Source organism: Chelonia mydas, chromosome 8 (assembly GCF_015237465.2).
Source record: "Chelonia mydas isolate rCheMyd1 chromosome 8, rCheMyd1.pri.v2, whole genome shotgun sequence".
NCBI lineage: Eukaryota > Metazoa > Chordata > Testudines > Cheloniidae > Chelonia > Chelonia mydas.
The window spans coordinates 56,667,760-56,677,619 of NC_057854.1; the positions used below are offsets into that span (position 1 = coordinate 56,667,760).

Sequence of the window (9,860 nt, forward strand, 5' to 3'; positions counted from 1 at the left end):
AAACATTTTAAATAGCTACAGTGAAAGGACTTCATTTTTTTTCCTTTTGATTTTTGTATCCTGAACATACAAATAACTTGCTGTGTAGGCCAGCTAAGGCAAAAAATATCACTTCAGTGTGCTTGTGCCAAGGTTTGAACCAAACAAGTAATAAAGGTAAATCTACCAGACATTTAAAAAGTGTTAACCTTTTTTTTTCTTAATCAAGGGGAATCAATTCACTGTGAAATGCTATATCACACATTCCATTGAATTTTTCATACCAAATAAGAAGCCTGCAGAATGGGGATCAATGACCTGAGGTATTGCAATACAGAACAGATAACATTAGGGACGGACAAATGAAGACAAAAGTTTGCTCTCCATGGCTATGCTTGTAACTGATGTCCTGTTGGATTTAATTGTACAGGGCCTGGTACAAAGCCCATTGAAGTCAGAGGGAGTCTTTACATTGACTTCAGTAGGCTTTGGATAGGTCCATGGTGAAAACTCATGACTTAACCTCAAAGGGTTGAAGTTTGGGTTTGGATAAGGACGCACAGGTTTGAAAGTTTATCTGAAGACTATTTGTGTCTCTTAGGCCTGTAAACTTTGGCCACCAATAAACTCATTACCCTAAGCTCTATAGGACAGGGAGTCTGGGTAAGACTCTGATCCTGTCCCTGTACACCAAGTAAAAGAGGCATAGCTGTGTAAAGGGGCCCTGAAAGCCCTGTATGCAGGTGTAGGAAGATCTCCCCAGCAATCACTATAGAAGACAGCCATAAAGCTGCCTCCCAAGGACCCCCCACCCCTCAAAGTCCTGGTGTAGGGGGTAAGATGGAGACCAGGTGAAGGAGAGGCAGGTGAAGGGTGAGGCTGCAAAACAGCACACCGGCTCCTCCGGCACAAGATGGTGATGCTGAGAGCTGGACTGGGGTGGCACCCCTGGAGCTGGCAGGTTCTACAATGGGGTATCATGAGGAAGTAGTGGATCACTAGGGGAATCCAAGAAATATGGGCTCCCTTGATAACACTGGTAAGAATATTTGGTACTGGATAAGTGGGTGCTCCTGCTTGTGGAGCTGTGATGAAACTACAGGCTGAACTGGACAAAAAATGGAAAAAAATGTTGATACAAGATTCAAAACATTTGGCCATGGATAGGCAACTGCCTCAAGCTCACTGGCCATGGAGTGGATTAAAGGAAAAACTGTTGATAAAGCCTTGACTATCAGGAATTTTGATATTGCTAAAGAACTCTGCCATCTTCCAGTTAAGCTACTCTGCTCTATGCTGGCTAAAGATGAAATCAAGGTTGCCTTGACAGATTATAAATTGAAACAGGATCCTAAGAAAGAACAGCCAGAGAAGAAAGCAGCCAAAGCCTAAATTTAATGTATGAGAGTATAAAGCTTGCTCTCTCATTCCACTTAAATTTGCAGTGCAATGACTTTAGAGATGGGAATCAGTGCACTAATAAATGAAGCTATAGGATATGCACATAAGATAAGTACAATATTCCACTGTTCCAAGTGTATTAAACCATTGTTGTCATGCTCAAATTATTGGATCCTCCTCTTCAGCTTATTTCAACACAAACTACTCTCCTGTCTTGATTTCATATGACATGAATGGGTGAGGCAAGCAAGTACTGAGTTCTGAGTGTGACCATTTTCGGCAAAGAAGGCTGCCATAATACCATGTCTTTAGAAAGTTCAGCATTGTCCTCCATGAAGTTTAGAGCCATGTGACAGGGTGCTGGCTTGAAAAGCCTGAGCCAGTCTTCTGTCACACCAGCTCCAATCAGAAAAGGGGTATTGGAGCTGGCTGAGTAAGCCCAGGCCTAAGTGGTAAACGGGGGAACAGCTGCTGGCCTTGTTAGCCAGGGCTACGACAGGCTGTCAGGAAGAAAGCCGGGGGAGAGGAAAGGGAGGAGCCAGGGAGTTAGAGGCTACTTTCCCCTGCTGGCTGCAGAAGCTAGCAGTCTCTGAGGCTGAGAGTCTGACACTGTCTCTAGCTACAAGGTGGTGGGAACTTGTAGCGTAAATAAATTGCACTAAAGCAGAGGTCGCTGGCTGGCTTGTGGGTGCAGAATTGGCCAAAGATAAAGGGGCCCACTGGCACCCAGTTACTCGTGGCGGCTTGTCTGGTATCCTGAGCCAATGGACATGGTTGGCAGCCCAGAGATGGATGGGACCCTGCAATGGCTCATCAAACACCAGGAGCAGATGCAGAAGGTGCTGCAAGACTTCCAGCAATCCCACCAGGCCAAGAGACGGGCCTTGCTAACCTCGCAGGCAGGACAGCAGAGAAGCCTACAGGACTTTATAAGAGACCAGGCCAGCGTGCAGCAGCAACTCCTGCAACAAATGGTGAGTCCTGTGGTAGCGAATGGCACCTGGCTGCCAGGCTTGGGACTCTATAAAGTGGTCTTTGCAGATGACCCAGATGCCTTTCTCGGTATGTTTGTGTGGAGCCATGGGCGCAAGATGGAATAGGGCAACCTGGGCCCTATGGCTGGCTCCCTACCTGGTGGGAGAAACTCAAGTGGCCTTCATGGCCTTGAGTGAGGAACAGGCCTGGAATTATGAGATGGTGAGGGTGGCCATCCTAGACTGTGTGGGCCCGTTGGCAGAGAAATACTGCTAAAAGTTCCGGTCAGCCAATGGATGGGGGCTGTGTGGCCCAGAACCTGATGGATTGGGCCACCTATTGGCTGAGGCCCGAGATGCAAACAGTAGGGGAGATAATAGACGCCCTTGTCCTAGAACAATTGCTGCAGGGCCTCCCTGAGGATAACAGAGTCTGAGTCAGGCGACATCAGCCAAGTATGGTCGATGCAGCAGTCAAGCTGACCAAGGAGTACACGGAGGCAGATGTTCCCCGAAGGGAGGGCTGACCTTACAAAGACAAAGAACCTTAGACTTGAATGGAAACATGAGAACCTTAGACAACAGAGCCCGGATAGATTAGAGTAGAGGCAGGGAGGTATGGGGGAGATGGCCAGCCCAAGCCCCTTAGAGGGAGAAAAGGGGCAACTGGAACTCCCCACAATGCATCTCCCAGAGAAGAAATGGGGAGTCCAGTTGGTGGCTTGGGAGAACCCTATGCCTGAGGTGCCCAGCAGGAGGTCAGGATTGGCCTCGACCCCCTACAGGAAGGAAAGGGGATAAAGGAGAAGGGACGCCTGCAGGGGTGCAATATGTGTGAGCATCTGTGGCAGAGCTATGGGGACATCCACCCTCCGACCAGTGTACTTTTTGTGGGCGGGGGATGAAGGAACCCCCAGGAGATGATGCAGGTAATCCCTCGAAAGAGGGGGAGAGGCTTCCCTGGAAGAACCCCACCGGATGGGGGCGGAGAGGCCAAGGAAGCACAAACCTAGAGGCCTATAAGGGGGGAGGTGTGTGACAGGGTGCTTGCTGGGAAACCCTGGGCCAGATTTCTGTCACGCCCTCTCCAATCAGAAAAGGTGTATTGGAGCTGGCTGAGTAAGCCCAGGCCTAAGTGGCAAATAGGGAACAGCTGCTGGCCTCATTAGCCAAGGGCTACATAAAGGCTGGCAGGAAAGAAGTCGTGGTACTCTCCTCTGCTAGTTGCAGAAGCTAGTAGTCCCTGAGGCTGTGGGAACTTGTACAGTAAATAAAGAGCATGAGTGATTGCACCAAAGCAGAGGTACTCTGGCTGGTTTGTGGGCACAGAAGTGGCTGAAGATAGAGGGCCCACCTGCACCCTGTTACAAGGCCCTTCCACATATGCGCTCCAGTTCAGCCCTGTTACAAGACCCTTCCACATATGTGCTCCACATGTACTTAGCTTTAACCCCCTGCTTTGTTTAAACGGAACTTTAAATGGTAGTTGAAGGCTCTCAGCAACTTAAAGGATCTTGGTATTAGAGTATGGCAGTGGTTTTATGGAGTACAATGGATGTACATGCAAACACAGCTGGGCAAAATTTTTTTTGTCCAAAACTTTTTCAGCTAAAACATGCAGATTTGGATTTGGGTCAATTGAAATATTTTGTGAATTTATGCTGAATTTGCGAAATTGTTTCAGTCCCTCCCTCATTCTTCCTCTTTCTCTCCCCCTCCCCCTCCCCGGTCCATGTTTGACATTTACTTCCATTCATTAAAAAGGAGGTAATGACCCAACTGTGACCCAAAATGAACCTTTTACTTTTTTCAGTTCACTGAAAAAAATATTTTTTCTTGTTTTCTGTGTGTGTGTGTGTGTGTGTGTGTGTGTGTTTCCCCACCCCCCATTTTAGTCAGTGAACTGAAAAATCAGTAATTCACCCAGCTCTACATGTAAATTTAACATGGCCATTTCTTGGCGTTTGGGGCTGTGTGTTTACCACACCATGTTAATGCAGAAGGGGTCAGAGTGAAGATTGTCCATATAACCTTTCTGTGTCCATTTCTTGACTTTATGTTCTTACCAGTACAACCTTATTATTTATATATATATATACACACACATTTAACGTAATACAATTTGTTGTGGTTAATAGGAAGCACATTATTTCAGAACAGGCTCATCCAAACTATAATCATTTGCCAATCTTATAATTATTTTACTTGCAAACATATATAATTATGTGCACTGACATAGCCCAAAGCTATAAAAGTGTGTGGAAAGTTAGGCAGTTGCTAACTGTAAAATCCATACACTTCAGAGAAGAATTTCTCCCATTATACTTGAAAATAGCTTTAATGAACATTAATGAAAATTACTGGGAAATATAATTTCACATACTGTTTAGTTTATCCTTACCCTTTTCTCCACATCTCAGAGTAGCATTTAATTGCTTTAATGGTTCCATGATAAAGTGACACTCAATGGTAGCAGATTTGTATAACCCCTGTAAGAGCTATTTAAATATATACCCAATACTCTATTACAGTTGTCTGGGTTCTGATTTTACCCACGCATCCAATTATTCTACACTCTTAAAAATAGGACCCGTATTCATGTAGAAAGAACAAACATTTCTGTATTGCTTTCTTCCCAAGAATACCGCATTCAATACTGTCGTCCCCCACATGGGAAGGATTCTTGACCAAGCAAATGGATGCATTATTTCACCTATCAACATTGATATTCTGAAAATCCTTAAAGTCAGAAGTACAAACCTAATGAAGATAATTAAAAGGAATATAAGCTGTCATCTAAAACAGAAGGAAATTAGCTGGGCTATAAGGGAATTTGAAAAGCAAATAGCCAAAGGCACAAAACCCAATATTAAAAAAAAACTCCTTATGTTTAACAGAAGCCTGTGAGAGGGTCAGGGGGACAACAGAAGGGAGTAAATGGAGTTAAGGAGGATCACTGACAACTGGCATAAATAAGGGCAGCCTTTTGGTTGCTATAATTTGTAGGCTGTTGTAATTTGTGTTTGGAACCAGACCAGCACCTGGATGCCCAAGGACAGGTGAGCACAAAGGTACCTTACATCTACCTCCTCCTGAACGATGCTAAGTGCTTCTAGGGCACAGATCAGGATCTGGGCTATTATTGCAGTTCCCAGCAAAATCAACAGAAGCACCAGGTGATCACCACTCTGAAGATCAAATCAGTTATTTAAGTGTATAAATGAGGATTTAGATGCCTCGCTTTAGGGACTCCAGTTTGAACATTATATTCTTTGATTTGTATCTTATTTAAGTTGAAAAAATCCCAGCCTTGCTTGCATTTTCTTTCTGCTTCCTACTCCATCTGATTGCACTGCCCATTTCAAAATGGGCTTAGATATACACTGAATTTGTACTGAATCTACTAAATCTCCTTAAGTGCTGCTAAAGCTCCCTGTTGGGGGCAAAATACCCATCAGCAGTCCCTTATATTCCAGATATGTCTGCTGTGGAATGTTTTCATTTCCAATGAACAAATTTTGTTTTGCTGCAGTGACACACAGCAGTGATTAGGTTCTTGTCTAAATCAAGACCATAATAATGAAAGGCTTTTAAAGTCAGAATAGCGATTAAAAACTAAGACTTTCAAAAAGCATCTTTTACAAGCACAAGCCCACTTTGAACACCACTAGGACTTATGCTCCTAAATCATGTAAATGCTTTTGAAAATCTACCCAAATAAAACCGCTTCTTGGTTTTTACTCCATTGATTTGTTCCATGACTTATCAGGGCACAGTGGATGGAGAGGGAATACACAGACCCAAACTGTGGGGGGAGGGGGTTTCCATTTAGATTTAAATAAAATTATTCAGGTGAACTGTTTTAAGATAGAGTATTGTAAATGAGCACCAATGCTACCAGAATTCAGGGCCATTGGGCTGGGATTTTCAGAAGAACCTAGTGGAATCAGGTGCCTGTCTTAAGGCACTATCTGTAGCATTTTGGTCACTGAGGTTGCTGCAGCACTGGGAAGGTTGCAGACACAACTGAAGTTAATTAACCAGCTTGTTGGGGATTAGTGACAGTTTGGTGGCAATTGCTGGGCTATGAGGCAATTAGCTCAGTAATTGGGAGGATATATATATGGGAGGAGCAGCAAAATAAGAGGGGTCTCAGAGCGGGAGCAGTGGACTAGAGAGGAAGCTGTATGGAAGTTTCCTCCTGCTGTATCCCTCCCAAATATATCCTTATGGGTTGAAACTGAAGATTAAAAGCACACATAGTCAAAAAAGAAACAGTTTCTCTGTGTTTGTGACAAGGAGATCATTTGAACAAACTAGGTGGCTGTATTCTTAGGGTACGAAAAGGGATGCCCTGTGATAGTGCCGAACCCCCATTGAAAGTCAATGGGTGTTAGAAACATAACTCTTAGACCCTTTTTGAAAATCCCCATTTTAATATATATTTTACTCTAGCCTATAGTGTGAAAGAACCTGGAAAGAATTCCTACATAAAATAAAATCTCTAAATGAACAAAACAGAAAATGTCATTAAATTTTAGGCTAGTTTGTTAATGTCATATCTATTAAGAACATTTAAAAATATTTATAAAACTGAGATTAGAACTATTTATTGACTAGAAAACTTTCTATTTTCCTTTTATTTATATTTATATCTAAGCAAGCTTGTTCATATTTTATAAAAGAAATAAATTGATCTTTCAATATGTTATCATTTCTAGGAGTTCATGTTCAAGAAGGAAAGCTGTCCGTGTCTTTCCTTCAGCATAAATCCACAGCACTGCTTCTGTGAAACCAAACCCGGTATCACAGAGAAAAATGAGTTCATTAATTTTGGGCCTTATTGATCAGAGAGTAATGAAGTCTGTTTATAACATGTCTGATGTTTTAAATGGTTGTTGAATCGAACAACTCTTGTTTCCTTCAGATGTATATGCCATTACCTCTATATTATGAAGGCATCATTTTCATTTAAAACAGACTGTACAGTTCAGTTGCTTATGCTTACTGTGATAAATAACTATACCGTAATACAAGAATCAACAGTGGCAGAAACGAACCTGGGGATTTCTGTGATTACTGATTACACTTTTGAAAATAGTGCAGCACCTTAAAGTATATCACATACTATCTGCTTCGACATTCATGAATACAATTCAAATGTGAGTTTAGAGAACTCAGTCAAGTGGCTTCCCAAGAGATTTTAAATCTGCTGCTATTCAGAAGGGGACTCGGAAATGTGCTGTTTTCTCTTAAATGGCATCCAGAAGGGAAACGGATTTAATTATACTGTTTGTTTCTAAATGTGGCTTGTATTTACTGTGTTCATTACAATTAATGGTTAATAAAGGAGGTGTTCTCCTCGACAGCTAAACATTTGCTGCATGCAACAGCACAGCAAGCACATTCTTATTGGTTACGTTGCCCAACACTGAGCAAGGTAATCAACTAGGCTCTATTCATGAATATTTAAGCTATGTGAAAGATTTACGGTCAACCTCTCCCACAGAGCCTTGGGTTTAAAATCAGGTGAGTTTGCATGTCTCAACCCTGTGGATGCTTGTAAAGGTTTGGCAAAAGTGTTCCTAGCCTAGGGTAGGTTTAACTAGTCATACTCCCACCGCAAACCGTTCAACAATCAATTTCATGAGGTAATCCTGGGGGAATTCTGCATCTAAAAATTATGTGCACAATATTTTAAAATTCTGCATATTTTGTCAAAATAACACAATATAATCATACCAGTTTCAATTATTTTGGTAATTTATTTCAGAATAAATGTCAGCAAGTATGTCTGAAACAATACAGATAAAAAAAAGATTCAGGAAATTTTTTTTTGACAAATATACTCCTTACTAGACATATTAATATAGAACTTTGAGTAATAATTCATTTAAACTACAATACAGCACCATATTTCCTGCACCCCTCAGAAGCAGTGCAAAGGCTTGGGAGTCAGGAGTAACAGAGGAGCTGAGGGAGAGGGAAGTAATTGCTGGGAAGGAGCCTGACTGTGAACTTGGAGGGTTGTTGAATATGGGTGGGAAAAGTATGGAACAGGGGTTTTTTTGGCAGGGAGGGTTGGTTAGGGAGCTTCCTCCATGTAGATCCTGGCTGACCCTTACCCTCTCCCATTTAGTCAGGCACATCTGACCCATCCCCATGTGTCCATGCACCCCCATGTGTCCTTGCACCTCTGTCCCCATGTGTCCCTCCACCTGCACACCTGTCTGTATGTGTCCCTGCACTCCCTCCCCCTCTCTATGTCTCTGAGCCCCCACCCAGCCATCCGTCTCCACCCCCCTCCCAAGGTAGTCCTGCACCCCCTCAGCCAGCACCCTCACCTCATCCCCATGTGTCCTTGTGTGTCTCTATGCTCCCACTCGGCCATCTCCCTTCCCCCATGTGGCCCTGCACCTCTACTCCCATTCAGCCCCTGCCCCAGTCTGTTCTCCACCACTAACCCTTATTAGCCCCTGTCTGACCCACACTGTTTGTCTCCCCATATCCTCTGTCTCCTGACCTGGCCCAACAGGTTCTGTGAAGAAGGCACTGCATGCTCTTTCTCTTCCCTAGCTTGAGTGGCTGCTCTGTTCTAGCCCCACAGCACTTTCTTGTGGGCAAAAGGCAGAACTGCAGCAACTTTCCAGCCAAAGCTATTTTCTCCCCTCCCGACCAAAAAAATTAAAATGTGTGGCACATTAATTATGTGCATGCACAATGGCACAGAATTCCCTCATGAGTAATGAGGATGTGTTAGTCCCTACTGGAAATCTGGACCTCATGGCTGGACTAAAGGTGGGGATTCCTGAATACACACTTCTCCAGGAAGCCTTAGACCATCTGAGTTCTAGCTTTCATGCCTTCTTCTGTGAGGTTCTCTAGTTAGTGATTTATTTATTTTAACTCCTCACCAATGTTTTAGATTCATGTCAAAATCAAGGCCTAATAATGAAAGGCTTTCAAAACCATGATAGTGATAAAAGACAATCAAGTGTCAAATGATTCTCATACCTTGTAAGGTTTTTTCCTATCACTGAGTTATCACTGAGTTTTTTCCTTTCACAGTTGAACAGAAACTGGTGAAAGGGACTATATACCAGGAAGCATAGTGAGCAGTTAAGGAGGGTCTTTGGCAATGAGTATAAATTAGAACAGCCTTCTGAGCTTATACTCTAGTCTAGTATAGCATGGATATAACAAAGAGTAGGAAAGGAGCCAGCGGGGGTGTGTGTGTGTGTGTGTGTGTGTGTGTGTGTGAAGACAAAGGAAACAGCAAAAGGTGTATGTCTTAACACATAACAGATGTGTGCAAACCTAGATATCTGTATCTATGGAATATTAAAGGTAAAAGTAATTTAAGTCAGAGGTGCCTAATTCTCTTAAAGCTCTCTGAAATCCCAGTCTAAATGCTTGGTGATGACAGGGAAATCCCACAGGTTTTCCATCATGTATGATCATGTATCTCTAGCAATCACATAGTCTTTCTCAAATTTGTTTTGAGGT

At 43.0% G+C, this 9,860-nt stretch overlaps 1 pseudogene; it reads left to right on the forward strand.

Annotated features, from left to right (window-relative positions):
* The first annotated feature begins 370 nt into the window (after positions 1–370).
* LOC102942734 lies at positions 371–1,371 on the forward strand (annotated as a pseudogene).
* Positions 1,372–9,860: the final 8,489 nt, after the last annotated feature.